This window comes from Diaphorina citri, unplaced genomic scaffold (assembly GCF_000475195.1).
Source record: "Diaphorina citri unplaced genomic scaffold, Diaci psyllid genome assembly version 1.1 scaffold413, whole genome shotgun sequence".
NCBI lineage: Eukaryota > Metazoa > Arthropoda > Insecta > Hemiptera > Psyllidae > Diaphorina > Diaphorina citri.
In genome coordinates, this window is record NW_007377848.1 from 167,820 (window position 1) to 185,287 (window position 17,468).

The following is a 17,468-nucleotide window of genomic DNA, read 5'->3' on the forward strand; positions in this document are numbered from 1 at the left end:
CATAGCTTTTATTTCTTCTTTCCACGAGTCACATATGTATTTGAACTTCAAACAAATTAATTTTACCTATCTCTCCGCATAGTACCCGCTCACTTCCGCGTCCGCACACTCAACGAGTCAGGCCTGGCAGGTCAAAGTGTCACTATGGCTTGCGAAGCAGACGGTGACTGTCATGTGGATCCATCTAGTAAGTGGTAGGGTGGAAGAGCACCTTCTTGTTCTAGTGAAATTCCTTCTTCTTTTTTTTTACTTTCTTATCCTATAGGAAGGAAAGTAATGTAATCGGGTCAAATTTTCGACGGTCAGTTTTTAGTGCCAAAACACGTTTTGAGGTCCCTAGAGCCTAAATCTCTTCCTTATGTCTGTCTGTAAACAAAATATCTCGAGAATGGTAAGACCTAGAGACTTGAAATTTAATTGTCTATTTCTGCCTACTGTCTATTATTTAACAGGTGTGTGTTCTGGTTTTATTACTGTCTAATGTTTTATATTTTATGGGTGTGCGTTTTAGGCGAGCTTGTCATCAGTCATTTGAACGTCTCAAGTGTGGGTGTGCATCATGGGGGAGTATACACTTGTATAGCTAGAAACATACTTGGCTCTGTGCATCACTCTGCCTCACTCAATGTTTATGGTAAGCTGAATTCATTTATATCTTGTCTTGAATATTGTCGATGACTTCCAAGTAATATAATGCTTAGGTCAGCCACTCACTATCAGGTAGACCTGACAAGTACACCTGATCAGGTCTGGCTTTCTTCTATCCTCCCCTTCCTTCGATTTTGGGACAATAAGACCTCCATTGTTAATCTTACCTCTATCACGTTTCCAATATATTCTTGCCTGAGAGAGAGAGAGAGAGAGTGAGTGAGTGAGTGAGTGAGTGAGTGAGTGAGTGAGTGAGAGAGGGAGTGAGAGAGAGAGGAAGATATTGCTTTTCTGTTGTTAAATTATTCGGGGTATCTTCTGATTCTCCTCAGGTCCTCCCACTCCCCGCTCAGCGCAGAACCTTACTCCTGTCTTCGATTTTGGGACGATAAGACCTCCGTTGTTAATCTTACCTCTGTCACGTTTCCAATAGATTCTTGCCTGAGAGAGAGTGAGAGATATTGCTTTTCTGTTGTTAAATTATTCGGGGTATCTTCTGATTCTCCTCAGGTCCTCCCACTCCCCGCTCAGCGCAGAACCTTACAGTGGTCTCAGGGGAAGATCTATATCTACGATGTCCCGTATCAGGGCACCCTATATCCAGCACTTCCTGGCAGAGAGGATCACTACTGCTACCCCGTAATGATAAGCAACAAGTCTTTTCCAATGGGACCCTGTATATTCGAGAGGTAAGTACCCCACTTTACATATTTATGGGTACCTCTGTATGATTCGTAATTCTTAGTGACAACTTACTATTTTATTATTATTTTTTTTTTCAACATAAACCACTTTCTTTTATTTATTTTTCAAAGAAGGACAGGTGGGTGGGTATGTATTATTTAATTTACATTTTTACAAGCTTTTAACTTGAGATCTATGTTTATTTGTATGGCTCAAATCCTGTAACCTCGCCCCGCAGCCCTCGCGGAGGGGCATGCCTTTAAAACATATTGTATCATTTGTATCACATACTTATTTACTTCAATTCCATGTCTGTGAGACAGCCTTGATATCAGTATGTTTCTATTGTCATTCAGGTGGATGGAGAATCGGACAAAGGTCAGTACAGTTGTGTAGCACGGAACATACAGGGTCAATCAGCATCCGGCTATGTATTCCTCAATATAATGAGTAAGTTTATTAACCCATGAGAGCCGAGGCCTACATTAAAGTCACACCGAACTTGACAAAACTCTTCTCTCTTTTTCGCTAATATCTCGGTCGCTCCACATCAGATTGCATCGGATATCCGTCTATCAGTTAGAAAACAAAATTTCCTACCAGTAACTTTCTAATCTCTCGACTTTCTTTCCTACATAGTCTTTATATCTTCTTTCCAGAAGTTTAATAGAGGAAACTGTAACTGCCAAGGTCTTATCATCCGAAAATCGAAGAGATGAAGACAGGATAGGAGAAATTCAGCCGTACCGAGAACAAACCTTATCCGCTTAGGATAAAATCCACCCCGGGCGGGAATCGAACCCGCAACCCAGCGCTTACAGACGCGCTACCCACCAAGCTAACTAGTCTGGCACACATAGCTTTTATTTCTTCTTTCCACGCGTCACATATGTATTTGAGCTTCAAACAAATTTCTTTTACCTATCTCTCCGCATAGTACCCGCTCACTTCCGCGTCCGGACACTCAACGAGTCAGGCCTGGCAGGTCAAAGTGTTACCATGGCATGCGAAGCAGATGGTGACTCGCCCATTCATATCTCCTGGAACTACGGCGACTATTTGGGATCCCAACAGAGCATTCAGACGCGTCGCACACAGACAGGCATTAGTTCTCATCTGAGGCTGGAGAGACTGAGTCGGGCGCATGCTAGAGCGTACCATTGTCACGCACTCAACGAGTCAGGCCTGGCAGGTCAAAGTGTCACTATGGCATGCGAAGCAGATGGTGACTCGCCCATTCATATCTCCTGGAACTACGGTGACTATTTGGGATCCCAACAGAGCATACAGACGCGTCGCACACAGACAGGCATTAGTTCTCATCTGAGGCTGGAGAGACTGAGTCGGGCGCATGCTAGAGCGTACCATTGTCACGCAACCAATGATTTCGGATCGGACGATATGATGATCTATCTGTCGGTGAAAGGTAAGTTGCATAACCCCAGAGGTGTTGGGTTCGATTCTTGGTGTTTGGGAACTTTTTTATTTCTGATTGGCGTTTACCTGTATTTCACCAATATGCCAAAATAATATGGCTTCTGAATGGTTTAGCTTAGTTCTATCTGAGTCTAAGAGCGGCCAAGCTTAATCAGACCAGACAGTCGGAGAGTGAGTGGCCGCCCTAACACATGAATATTTTACAGTACTCGGGACTTTCCATTTATAATACCGACCCTTTCTTTTCTCCTCAGAGCCTCCTGATCCCAGGCGTTGGGTTCGATTCTTTGTGTTTGGGAACTTTTTTATTTCTGATTGGCGTTTACCTGTATTTCACGAAAATAATATGGCTTCTGAATGGTTTAGTTTAGTTCTATCTGAGTCTAAGAGCGGGCACTCACATGGTCTTACAGACCTAGCTTAATCAGACCAGACAGTCGGAGAGTGAGTGGCCGCCCTAACACATGAATATCATGGTCTTACAGAATTTACAGATCTAGCTTAATCAGACCAGACAGTCGGAGAGTGAATTGCTTCTGAATTGTTTAGTTTAGTTCTATCTGAGTCTAAGAGCGGCCACTCGCATGGTCTGACGGACTTAGGTTAATCAGACCAGACAGTCGGAGAGTGAGTGGTCGCCCTAACACATGAATATTTTACAGTACTCGGGACTTTCCATTTATAATACCGACCCTTTCTTTTCTCCTCAGAGCCTCCTGATCCCCCAGATGAGTTAGCTGTGACCGAGCTCGGCTCTCGGTGGATGAAAATAGACTGGGTCCCCTTATCCGGCCTAGTGCTTCACCATCTGGTTCAATATAGAGGTCCTCAGGAAGTCTGGGTCAACATTACTGTACCTGGCCTGTCCAATTCAGCAAGGCTAACAAGTCTGAAGCCGTCTACTGCTTATAGCGTGAGAGTGATTGCTGTCAATGATGTGGGCCCTGGCAACCCGTCCAAGATATTGGATGCTGTCACCATGAAAGAAGGTAAATTTCAATTTAAAATGGCGGATTCTGGCATTTGAAGAGTGCTTAGATTTGTATTTTGCTCATTTTTCGTGGAAAATTAACTAGAAATTACATACCTACCTAAAAACACATAAATGTCATATTTTTTTAGATAATAATCTGTGAATTAGCTGAACCAAAAGTCATTTTATTTCTATTAATTAGACACATTTCACTTTTTTCTAGCCCCAAGTGAACCGCCGAGCAATGTGATCATAGACAATGTATCTTTCCAAAGTATTGCTGTTCACTGGAAGGTAAGTTAAAATAACTATGGTTTCCTCGATAAAAAATAAGTTCCAAAAAAGACCATTTTTATGATGGAATTCAAAGAAATTTCTTAAGATACCAGATACCTATCCTAAGTTAATTTCTCCTCTGTTTCTCAGCCTCCACCCGCCTCCTCTTGGAACGGGGATCTAGTGGGCTATCAGATTATCTACCGTGACATTTCCAACACGGACACCGGGAGTCAAACCCGGGTCAAGACCATACAGTCCAAGCACAAGACAGACTACGTGTTGACCAAACTCAAGTACTATACAAAGTACGAGGTCACGGTACGAGCATTCAATCAGATTGGAGCTGGTCCCACTTCGAGCCCCCAGTTTGTCAATACTTTGGAAGGAGGTAAGAAAAACACATCTATCCAACAAAGTAGTGGTGAAAATAGCCAGTCTAGTTACGTACCTTGGTTGGTAGCGCGTCTGCCTTGTAAGTGCGGGTTCGATTCCCACCCGAAGCGGATTTTATCTTGAACATTTATTATTATTATTATTTAATAGGTATAAACCAGTTGATTAATGTTTATTTGTTTATATAATGTTCGTTCTTGGAACGACTGGCTTTCTCCTATCATGTCTTTCTTCTCTCTTCATAAACCTCTTGAAAAAAAAACTTTCTAGGGGAAGAACCTCTTCTTCCTGTATAACACACATCACCCGTATTTGTTTTCAGTTCCCGAAGACCCACCTAGAGGTATTCGCTGTAACGCCCTCTCCTCACAAAGCTTACGAATTCGCTGGGAACCACCTCTTCCATCACGACGCAATGGTATCATTCAAGGCTACAAAACTTTCTACAAGAACATCAAGTCAAGCGCGAAGTCCGAGTTTCAGAAGACGACAAACCTGGAAACCAATCTGCACGGCTTGCAGAAGTTTGCCAATTACAGGTAGGTAAGTTCATCGATGGAATGAACTGAAACATCGGAGGTTTTACCGTCCCGAAATCGAAAGAGAAGGAGGACAGGATAGAAAGCCAAACGTTCCAATAACGAGTAAACGAGCCTTATCTGTTTAAGATAATGTTTTCTCCGGGCGGGAATCAAACCCGCGATCTAGCGCTTACAAGACAAGACAAGCAAGCTACCTTTCAAGGTAACTAGGATGGCTTTTTTTTTTTATTAATTATTCTTTGGATAAATTTTGCTCCGGGGGGGAAGTGAACCCGCGACCTAGCGCTCATCAGGCCGGCTATTTTTGCCGTAAAAGCAAATGAACTCCTTTGTCTTCTTATAGGTAGTTGTTATTATTCTTTTTTCTTCTTTCTTTTTTATCAGTATCCGTGTGCTAGCTTTCACGTTGAGTGGAGACGGGGTACAATCGGCCCCTGTATACTGTATGACTGACGAGGACATACCGGGTCCTCCTGAGCACATCAAGGCCTCCGTTATGTCACCCGACAGTCTACTCATCTCATGGCAAGCCCCTGTAGAACCCAATGGTCTCATCCTCAAGTACAACATCTACGTGCAACACGGCAAGAAACCACCTATGAAAGAGGTATGGGGTAGAAAGCACCTAATATGAAATACTGAGGTAATGTGGGGTAGAAACCCGCTGTCAGAAGAGTTAATAATTGAGAGGCAGGAAGAGACTCAATTATTTCCAGATAAAGGTCAGCAGAAATAAATTTATCCTGCCTCTTTTTTGCATCAGAAAGTAGCGCTCATTGAATTATTTGAAGTTTAAACTTAACAAGTGCCAACTTTTGTCGTCTGTAGGAATCGACCCAGATCTTCTGTATGGCAATCCATTGAGTTAAAGGTTACCACTAAACTAACAATGCTCTTGCTAGAAATTAAATATATTTTCCATTATTTAACCTTTTCAAGTCTCAGTTAGTGTGGCTACAACAATGGATTCCGAACTGCTGGAATTTTATTTACCTAAAAAGAACAGAGTTCCAATCCCAACAAGGACAGAAAACTAAGCTGATTCATCGCTTAACTCCATACACAAAAAGGCCCCTGTAAGGCTTAGGTGTAGGGGCAACTGCCCCAAAATATGGGTTATATCTTCGAAACTAATACCTTAGGCCCCAGGCAAAATACTAATTCCTTCATTTTTCGCTCTCATTTGCAGGTGGTATTCGGAGATAGTACTCTTATGTATGAATGTCGTCACCTGAAGGAAGGAGTGGTGTACAAGATTTGGGTCAAAGCTGTCACCCATGTGGGGGAGGGGGACTCTAGTCCTGTCGTGCTGCAAACGCCAACAGCCAGAGGTAAACGTGTGTCTTTGTTTTGGCATTTCATTGTGTGTATGTGTGTGTGTGTTTTTCGTGTTCTATTTAAAGAGGAGGTTAACAATAGGAGTCCTCTATTCTTTTTTCCAAGAGGTTTGATAGAGGAAACTATGACTGCTAAGGTCTCATCATCCCGAAAGCGAAGGAAGGATAGGAGAAAGCCAGCCTTTTCGAGAATGAACCTCATCTATTTGGGATAAAATCCCATGACCCAGAGCTTACAAGACTGACGCGTTATCCTCCAAGGTTCGTTCTCTGAATGACTTGCTTTTTCCTAATCTCTAATCTGTCCTTTTTTTCTCTTCAATTTCGAGACGATAAGACCTCAGTTTAGTTACAGTTCCCTCCATCTTCTTCTTCTTCTTCCTCCTCCTTGCCTTTTTCCGTGTACAGACGGGGTCGGCGTTTTTCGTCAGCCTCTCAATCAGCCCTAGCTAGGGTGATTGCTTTGTGCTGACATTTGGTTTTGGCTTCAATTTTTTTTTTAAGTGAATGCCCTTCGCACTCGCCCTTACAATTCCCTCTATCAAACCTATTAAAAAAGAATCGAAATAAAAATCCTTGTCCCCCCATCTGTCAGAAATTCAATATTATCTACTTTGAACGTCCAATTTCAGCTCCCGCTCAGATCGCGTCATTCTCAAGTAAAATCGAGAGTTCCGCTCAGTCTGTCATAACTCTACCTTGTACCATGGTGGGATTGCCAGCACCCAATAGAGTGTGGAAATCCCCCAGTGGTAATATCATCACGGACGATGAGGTGTTCTATCGGTGAGACTTCATTTCTTTATGATTTTATTAGTAGGTAAGGTTACCCTTGGTCCGCAAGAGAAAATTGAGACCCATTTCTGACAGGAGAGTTTTATAGTTTACAAACTGCACAAGTGGATTCACGACAGGAAATTGTACCAACCTTGAAATATTTCCATCATTACTCTATCTTTCGAATTTGACTCATAAATAATTTAAGAACGAGTCCACTTGTTCAACGAGTCAACTTCTTTCAAATTTCAAATGCGCTGATGCCCCTTTATTTTTCCTGCTAGCACAGAATCCTCTCAGACGGCAGTCTCTATGTTGGACCCCTCACCAACGACATGGTGGGTAACTACACCTGCCTGGCTGACAATATATTTGGCAAGGACGATATCTACTATCAAGTAACTATCCTGTCACCTCCTGGAGTGCCGAATATCCTGCTCCAGTCTACCACCACACACAGTATATCCATCCTGTGGAAACCTTCGTACGACGGAGGTGCTATTATTACACGTAAGTTCCCTTCTCCATCTCCATTTCAGAACGGCATATTAACTCTTTTTTCGGTTTCACTGTAGAAATTCTTTCTTTAAATAGGGAGGACAGCAGCCTGAAATTCCCCTTGCTAAAGAAATAGGAACGGTTGAATGCGAAAGGCATCCACTCGTAAAATTTTTGTTACCAAAACCAAATGTCAGCCCAAAGCAATCACCCTAGCTAGGGCTGATTGAGAGGCTGACGCCAGCCTAGTTAGCTTAGTTGGTAGTGCGTCTGCCTTGTAAGCGCTAGGCCGTGGGTTCGATTCCCGCCCGGGGCGGATTTTATCCTGATGGGATAATGTTCGTTCTCGGAACGGCTGGCTTTCTCCTATCCTGTCTTCCTTGATGGAAGGAGAGCTGAGAGGAACCTGTCCTAGGACAGATCTACATCTATATATATGTATATACGAAATTTCTCTTCGGACTAGTTTGGCCAATGGCCCCCTACCACACGCGCTGCCAGTTCAAACTAGTCCAATAAAGAGAAATTTCGTATTATGACTGAATTAAAAGTCACATAATCGAATACAACTCACCCGTGGTTGTATTTTCCTTTCGGAATTCCCTCTTCTGAAGCTCATTTTCGTTCTTTTGGCGTTTCCTTATCCATTTCAGATTACATCGTGTCATACAGGGATCGAACCGAGGACTGGCAATCAGTTCATGTGGATGCAGAATATCGGGAGTTTACACTCACCCAGCTCAAGTGTGGTACTCACTATAAGATCAATATCAAGCTGGTGAATTCTATTGGAGAGAGTAAGCCGAGTAAAACCATAGCTGCCAGCACTAAGGGGGAAGGTGAGTGGTTATTTGGTCTTTATTGTTTTGTATCTTTATCCCAGAAGTCTTTAATACTTTCTCTCTTTACCCCAGAAATCTTTATTTTTTTTCTCTCTTTACCCCAGAAATCTTTTCTGATGCGTCTCTTTACCATAGCCATAGAGAGTGGTATGAAGTCTTAATTGTTTTGTTTCTTTACCCCAGAAGTCTTTATTCTTTTGTCCATTTAATACGTACTAGACTAGACACTACTTGTTTGTTTCCCCCCCAGTGCCCGGATCAGCTGTGTTAGAAGAATTACTCTCTATCAATTCTACAAGTGTTACGTTATTCCTGGATGCGATTCCTCAACACGTTGAGAACCGCTGCCTTGTCGCTCCAGCATATCAAATCAAGTCCATTAATGACATTATTCAGCGTTTCCCAAAGGTATTCGAAGAAAAGATCGGATGTGTGCCTTAGTGATATCAGGATCGCCTATAAACCTCAAGGTATTGAATTAAATTTATTTTAACGTGACGTCCAAAATAATATTACTTTACAATTTACAATTTTTAGGTACATTTAAATTTTCATTATTATTTTTGAGATGTTTGATAGGGGGAACTAAAAGTCCTAAGGTCTTATCTTCCTGAAAGTGAAAGATCCAATAAGATTATAGGAGTCCTTATTCCTTTTTTTTTTCCTAAGAGGTTTGATAGAGGGAACTGTATCTGCTAAGAACTTATCGTCCCGAAAGCGAGAGAAGGAAGACAGGATAGGAGAAAGCCAGCCGTTCCGGGAAAGAACCTTATCTGTAGAGTGTAGAGGATAAAATCCACTCCGGGTAGTAATCGAACCCCCGACCTAGCGCTTACAAGACAGACGCGCTATCCTCCAAGATTCGTTCTCGGAACGACTGGCTTTTTCCTAATCTGTCCTTTTCTCTCTTCGATTTCGAGACGATAAGACCTCAGTAGTTACAATTCCCTCTATCAAACTTTTTTTTATTATAATATTAAGAAAAAAGTTCTTGTCCCCCATCAGAAATTCAATATCTACTTTGAACGTCCAATTTCAGCTCCCGCTCAGATCGCGTCATTCTCAAGTAAAATCGAGAGTTCTGCTCAGTCTGTCATAACTCTACCTTGTACCATGGTGGGGTTGCCAGCACCCAATAGAGTGTGGAAATCCCCCAGTGGTAATATCATCACGGACGATGAGGTGTTCTATCGGTGAGACTTCATTTCATTATGATTTATTAGTAGGTAAGGTTGCCCTTGGTCCGCAAGAGAAAATTGAGACCCATTTCTGACAGGAGAGTTTTATAGTTTACAAACTGCACAAGTGGATTCACGACAGGAAATTGTACCAACCTTGAAATATTTCCATCATTACTCTATCTTTCGAATTTGACTCATAAATAATTTAAGAACGAGTCCACTTGTTCAACGAGTCAACTTCTTTCAAATTTCAAATGCGCTGATGCCCCTTTATTTTTCCTGCTAGCACAGAATCCTCTCAGACGGCAGTCTCTATGTTGGACCCCTCACCAACGACATGGTGGGTAACTACACCTGCCTGGCTGACAATATATTTGGCAAGGACGATATCTACTATCAAGTAACTATCCTGTCACCTCCTGGAGTGCCGAATATCCTGCTCCAGTCTACCACCACACACAGTATATCCATCCTGTGGAAACCTTCGTACGACGGAGGTGCTATTATTACACGTAAGTTCCCTTCTCCATCTCCATTTCAGAACGGCATATTAACTCTTTTTTCGGTTTCACTGTAGAAATTCTTTCTTTAAATAGGGAGGACAGCAGCCTGAAATTCCCCTTGCTAAAGAAATAGGAACGGTTGAATGAGAGAGGCTGACGAACAACGCCGGCCCCGTCTGAACACGGGAAAAGGCGAGGAAGAAGAAAAAGAAGAAGAAGACTGTAGAAATTCATTCCGGTATTCATCTCTTTACGTGCACAGCATAGTAGCTTATTAGTAATCGTAACCCTAAATAGTCCACCATCCAGATACCAACCACGCTCCAAAATACTCAATTGAAGTTGAAAAAAATATATGTATAGGTATATATATCTGATCTATTTCAGACTACATCGTGTCATACAGGGATCGAACCGAGGACTGGCAATCAGTTCATGTCGATGCAGAATATCGGGAGTTTACACTCACCCAGCTCAAGTGTGGTACTCACTATAAGATCAATATCAAGCTGGTAAATTCTATTGGAGAGAGTAAGCCGAGTAAAACCATAGCTGCCAGCACTAAGGGGGAAGGTGAGTGGTATTAGGTCTTTTTTTTACCCCTGAAATCTCTTTATCCTAGGAGTCTTTATTCTTTTATCCCTTCAATATTAGAATATACAATTTTTTGCTCTTTCCCCCCCAGTGCCCGGATCAGCTGTGTTAGAAGAATTACTCTCTATCAATTCTACAAGTGTTACGTTATTCCTGGATGCGATTCCATGTGAAATACTGAGGTAAAATATCTAAAAGAAACCTGCTGTCAGATGAGTGAGAAGAGATTTTCCCCAGTTAAATGCTTGGTCAAAGAGGACCAAAAATCCCTTTGAATTATTTGCACAAAATAACTCCCTTGGAAATATTTGCAATATAAACACAGGTCAAATGTTTTTGTACTTGTGCAAATTATCTGGGAACTGACCGAGATCTTGTGTATGGCAAACTATTGAGTTATATGTATACAGGTTACCACTAAACTAACATTACTCTTACATATAGATTACAGTTCCAATCCAAGCAAGGACAGAAAAACCAAACGAATTCCTTAGCTCAACGCTACTAATTCCTTTATGTTTCGGTCTCATTTGCAGGTGGTGTTCGGGGATAGTACTCTCATGTATGAATGTCGTCACCTGAAGGAAGGAGTGGTGTACAAGATTTGGGTCAAAGCTGTCACCCATGTGGGGGAGGGGGACTCTAGTCCAGTGATATCAGGATCGCCTATAAACCTCAAGGTATTGAATTAAATTTATTTTAACGTGATGTCCAAAATAATATTACTTTACAATTTACAATTTTTAAGTACATTTAAATTTTCATTATTATTTTTGAGATGTTTGATAGGGGGAACTAAAAGTCCTAAGGTCTTATCTTCCTGAAAGTGAAGAGAGAAGGAAGCCAGGATACGAGAAAGTCACCCGTTCCGGAAACGAACTTGATCTGTTTAGGATAAAATCAGCCCCAGGCGGGAATCGAACCCGCGACCTTTTCTCTTAAAACATAGAGTTACAGATATTGGGTGAGGAGTTAGAGGAAACTCTTCGGAAATTGTTATTTCTCAAATCCCATTATTTTATTGCTGATCATTTCTCAGACCAAACAGATTGGATCAACATCCCCCTCAGCAACCTGGATGAGGCCCTAGAGATGCCATTGGTCATTGAAAATCTTCTGCCAGCCACGAGATATGAACTGACGATCTCAGCCAAGAACGACGCAGGCTCTACAAATAAGAACTACGTGTTTGCCACGCTCTCAGTAAACGGAGGTAAGGCTTTCCACTCGTGGTCACCTATTCAGGTACACACCACGCTGAACGTTGCTTAACTTTTGAGAACTGGCATTACCGGGACAAAGCAAACGTTAAAATAAAAATAATAAAATTTGTAAAATAATAATACAAATAAATAAAATTGATTGAAAATAAAGAAAAAATTACAATGATCCATCATTAACAGTTGGCTACCATGACAGTGCTCAATTTAATATTTTTTGGGGGGCCCTGGGCCCATAGTGGATTAACGGAGGGGTAGGTACCTACTCCAAATTATGGGCAGATATTTTTCGTGTAGTCCTACATTTGGGGCCCCTTAATTCTCTCTTCAGGGCGTCTAAGGTCGAGTTTTAACACCGTGGATTGTCTCAGGATTGAGTTCAACCGGATTGTCCTGAGTATTAAGTACCTACAGGGAAATCCTTGTTTCATCTCAATCCCAAGTTGGTAAAGCCCAGTGTAGACAGCCTTTTCCTATACTTACAAGTAAAACGTATAGATGTCTTCAAAAAAATCTAATCTATGAACCGGACTCGGTGGGAAGATTATCAAAATGTTATAGTACCAAAAACAGTATAAATGTCGTGGGAGGCTTCGGGTGTAGGATTTACGCCAGTGTTCTTAAGATCTTTAGGCTTGAGCTTTCTAATATGCCTCTTCCTTTTGTGTTCCAGATATAGTGCCTCTAGAATTGATACCGGAACATGCCAGTTCTATTGGCTTGAGCTTTCTAATATGCCTCTTCCTTTTGTGTTCCAGATATAGTGCCTCTAGAATTGATACCGGAACATGCCAGTTCTATTTTGTATAAACTCAACGTTATGATCCCCGCTGTGACGGGTATAGTTGCCATCTTGATAATAGCGCTGGTTGCTCTGGTGTGCTTTACCAGCAGAAAAAGGTAAATACCACAGGGAAAATATTGGTAAATATACATTTATATGAGTGGATATGGTTCAAAGTGTTAAGTTAAAGGAAGTCGTCTCCGTGGCCGAGTGGGTATCACACTAGCCTTGCACTCCGGAGGTCTCGGGTTCCAAGTTTTTTCGGCTCTGTACTCCGAGGTTCGGGGTGCACTCAGCCTTGTGAGGACAATGGAGTAGCCACTTTAATCGAGTAGTGACTAGTGGCGGCATTACCAGTGTAAAAAGATTATTGAAATAAACTGCAAAGGCGGCACATAGTAATGCCGTCTCATCCACTAAAGTTGTTAAAAACTGTGCTTTACTGCAAAGAATCAATGATTTGAGTTATTATTTCAGGAAAAATCAGAGGAACGATCACTCAGACAACTCCAAATGTTTGATAGAACTTCAGAACAAGAAGAACTCAGAGACTCAACAACATCACACCTACTCCCCCTCTCCTCTACGTAAGGGAGACTCTTCCCTCTCAGCACATAAAGGTAGTGACACAAGCTGGGCCCGTCCCTCCGGGAATTTTTTAGCCCGTAGTTTATTCGATCGTGATTAGAGAGAATAAACTGAATATTAAACAAATTAGGTAGGTACATAGGTACTGATTTACTTTAATCACGATCGAATAAACTACGGGCTAAAAAATTCCCGGAGGGGCGGGCCCAGCTTGTTTAATCGGAGCGAAACAAAGTTTTCATTCCACCTACGTATGTACAATGTACATAGACTACATAGGTAGGTACTTCGTAACACCAGAATCTGATGAAGTAAAAACAGCAGTCTTGAGGTGTGTACACACTTAGTCGATCAACATCGATTCACAATAAATTCGCATCGATCGACAGCCGTCAACTATGTGTGAACCTGTGAACACACCTTTAGAGCATAAAAAATGCTATCTTTTTAGAAGTACCCAGTAAGTATGTACAACCTACACCTCTGGTACTGTTAAGTACCTTGATTTTACTATCCTTCTTCTGGGTTTCGAACCACAGTCACACAGTTTAGAATTACACGAAACACATCTTGGTGTTGTGAAAATGAAACAATTAGCGCGACGATACGTGTACTGGGCCAATATTGACCGCGACATAGAACGGCTAATCAGAAGCTGTGAAGCCTGCGCTCAGACAAGGTCAAATCCACCCAAGGTCCCTGTGCATCGCACTATGAAAAACAAATTCAGTGAAAACTCAAAAGTACCACACGCCACTGGTGCGAACAAGGAAAATCAGAATCTAAAAATAGAGATGATGGTGGCAGGTATGCAGTTTGAATAGACTGTCCAGAAGGTAACAGATAATGATGGCCAAGTACCCTTCGATTTCAAAGAAACGAACATCAATTAGATTTTTCAAGGGTAAAGAAAAGTATCGGCAGCTAGCTTAGTTAGCTTGGGATGTAGTACGCTTGTAAGTGCTAGGTCGCGGGTTTGATTCCCGGGGTGGACTTTATCCTAAACAGATAAGTTTCAATTTGGTTAAAAGCCGACTCCACACTTTTTGATTTTGGTTTTATGCATAGCATTGAAAATAGAAAGTAATAATTTCGAGGTTATGAATTTGGAAGTTTTTAACTTAGTTATTCATTAGAATCATTAGTGATTGATTAACAAATTAATTGGGGGTTGCTCTACCTTGTGCTTAGTAGGCTGACAAGCGTAAGTTCAATACCGTATCGGTTTAGGTCGAGGAAAGGGGAGGAATAGGTACGTTTTGCTATATATTCGTATCTTACTTATCAACTTATCTACACTAGATCTCATGTTTAGGAACGAGAATAGAAATTATTCTCCTCGGTTCTCTTGGGGTTGGGGAATAACTTTCAGTTCAGCACTATTCTGATTCACATGGCCAGAAATTCAACCAATAATTTGCAAAGAGATTTTTCAGTTCCGCAATGGTCAGTCCATCCTCTATTTCTATAGATTTTTCATCAAAACATACACATAAAAGGAACGAGGAAAAATAAACCCATAATAATAAATCAATCTTTAGAAAGTAGAAAGTGAAATTTCATTTGACCAAATTTCTTATTATTAAACTTACGTACAAGTAGTCGATCAGTAAACTACATATATATTAGACTAAAAATTGGGTCCTCAGAGATGGAATCCTGAAGGTTCAATGACGCTCAAAATCTTATGAGAATGGAATGCAAAATTTCTGTTTACCTATGGATTTCTATGAACGCCGTTCATTTATGTAGTTATGCAATACGCACAGCAATAAAAATTAGTGGAGATGCCCAATGCACATATATCAACTTTAGATAGGTACCTACATATATGTAACTAAAAGAAATGACTAGGTAGGTGGTACAGTATGTACCTTGAAAAAATAAGATAACAAAAAGTTTCACCTTCATTTTTCCCCTATTGCAGAAATCTCGTGCATATCGAGTCAGCAAACGCTTCCTGTGGGAAGAAAGAGTCATGTGGTGGTACAAGGGGGAGAAACTTGTATGTTTATGTCTGACTCGGACAGTAGTGGTCCTAGAAGATATAAACATAGACCACCCTTAGCCGGTAAGTATTTCTAGTCTAAAGATCCGGGTTCGATCCAGAAGGACCTTTTTTAATTAGCAAAATCAACATTTTTTTTCAATGGGTTTAATGTCAAAGTTGCTTCACTTCAATGAACTATTGGGAGCTAGCTAAATACACACGCTATCTACAATAATCCCATTTTCCTTCTTAAAAGCCTAAAAATTTTTGGATTTCAGATCGAATTTTACGATTCCGACCAACATTTGGTGCATTCTTTGTAGGAAACGCTAACGAAAGGCATCACAATCCCAAACCCATTTACGCACGTAAACAAAATTACATCAATAAAGAATGTTGGGATAATGGGACAACTTGTTCAAAGCTGAGAGTCTAAAATCTAAATAAAGCGTTGCTTATAAAATTATGATTCCAGAGCCCACTACAACAACAACCAGTATGCTGGAACACCTGGACTCCAGCACAGAATCTGCTGAGGCTTCTCCAGAACCCAATAGAAAACCTATGAGCATCAGTAGACGAGCTAGATAGCATAAGTAAGAACAAAGAATAGATAGCATTTAAGTAAGAACGCTTAGAATCTTAGACAATATTGAAAACAATAGTCATAGATTGATTTTATAGTTATAGGTACCAATCGCTATACATGTTCTGTTTGTGAAAAATGGCGTTCCTCAAATAATAAAACAAAGTGCTAAATTTAATAGCTTAACTCGGAACAGAACCACAAACCTCAAGATAAATCCATTGTAATAGGGCACTACAATACGGAGAGCAGGTTTGGTAAAACACATCATTTATTTGACTCGTTTCAGATCCAAAGAGTCACTAAGAACACCTGCGAGGTTTTCGGAAAACTTGGAGCAATCAGAAACCGAGTGTGATCGGGAATATAACCAGAAGATAGCACTACTACAACAGGAGAAAGAACTCACTGAAATTGTCAATAGGTAAACAATCCCGTCTATAAAACTGACATTGTTAATATGTAAAGATAAGAATTTCCCATTCCCTCTATCTTGATTTCCTTATCAGATATCTGAAAGATATCAACTTATAGAACATGATCTAATCCAGTGTTTCCCAACCTGGGCCATATCGCCCCCTTGGGGGCGATGGAGATTTTCATGGGGGCGATGAAGCCTTAGGGGGCGATATGGGGGGCGATCAATAAAGGGGGCGATGGCTATCTAGGGGCAAAAATGTAAGTAAGTAGGTAGAACATACCCACAGTAAATTATAACAGATAAAATCCTGAAAAATAAAAGTAGAATAGGTAGGTATGTAATATGTATCTTAGGTATTGTTTTCCAAATTTCATAACAAACGGAATAATCGGATAAAAACTTTGAAAAAAAAGAGCAAAAAGAAAAATCGACGGAATAAAATTTTCTGTTTCCTGTCAAGGTAGGATTTCAAAGTCCTTTTACGTCGGAATGTCATGAAAACACATAAAAATAAAAACAAAACAAAAACTCACAAACAAACAGAAGAAAACAAAAAAAATATCAGATACGTAACATACGGTTAGGACTCGTGAGGCCATTAGCCAAAGCTATGTGTCAGTCTATCAACACACCAAACTGCCAAACTTCAGGCTACCCAATTGATTGATGATATGTGGGAGTAGGGTCTCCAGATCAAATTTTTAAAAAGTAGGACATTTGGTTCCAAAAACCCGGACATTCCATCGAAAACCCGGACATTTCACACACTTAGTCGATCAACATCGATTCACAATAAATTCACATCGATCGACAGCCGTCAACTATGTGTGAACTTGTGAACACACCTTTAGAGCATAAAAAATGCTATCTTTTTAGAAGTACCCAGTAAGTATGTACAACCTACACCTCTGGTACTGTTAAGCATCTTGAGACTGAGATTGACATAGCTCTCTGTGTCACTCTCTAACTCGGGTGGGAGAGAGACAGTTCTCTGTCACTCTCCTGCCCGGGTGGGAAAGCGACATAGTTCTCTGTGTCACTCTCTAACTTGAGACTGAGATTGACATAGTTCTCTGTGTCACTCTCTAACTCGGGTGGGAGAGAGACAGTTCTCTGTCACTCTCCTGCCCGGGTGGGAAAGCGACATGGTTCTCTGTGTCACTCTCTAACTTGGGACTGAGATTGACATAG

The 17,468-nt window shown here is 41.0% G+C and overlaps 1 long non-coding RNA gene across 1 annotated transcript in view; it reads left to right on the forward strand.

Moving 5' to 3' along the window:
- LOC103508587 overlaps window positions 1–15,861 on the forward strand; it is a 149,210-nt gene extending 133,349 nt beyond the window's left edge. Inside the window, exons 20-37 of the long non-coding RNA XR_003391315.1 lie at window positions 2,270–2,758; window positions 3,480–3,758; window positions 3,966–4,036; window positions 4,169–4,409; window positions 4,737–4,953; window positions 5,341–5,563; window positions 6,146–6,287; window positions 6,926–7,079; window positions 7,360–7,580; window positions 8,222–8,407; window positions 8,661–8,743; window positions 8,793–8,880; window positions 11,728–11,901; window positions 12,667–12,808; window positions 13,170–13,329; window positions 13,820–14,087; window positions 15,208–15,351; window positions 15,746–15,861. This is a non-coding gene — a long non-coding RNA (Down syndrome cell adhesion molecule). The remainder of the gene's footprint in view (window positions 1–2,269; window positions 2,759–3,479; window positions 3,759–3,965; window positions 4,037–4,168; window positions 4,410–4,736; window positions 4,954–5,340; window positions 5,564–6,145; window positions 6,288–6,925; window positions 7,080–7,359; window positions 7,581–8,221; window positions 8,408–8,660; window positions 8,744–8,792; window positions 8,881–11,727; window positions 11,902–12,666; window positions 12,809–13,169; window positions 13,330–13,819; window positions 14,088–15,207; window positions 15,352–15,745) is intronic.
- The last annotated feature ends 1,607 nt before the right edge of the window (window positions 15,862–17,468 follow it).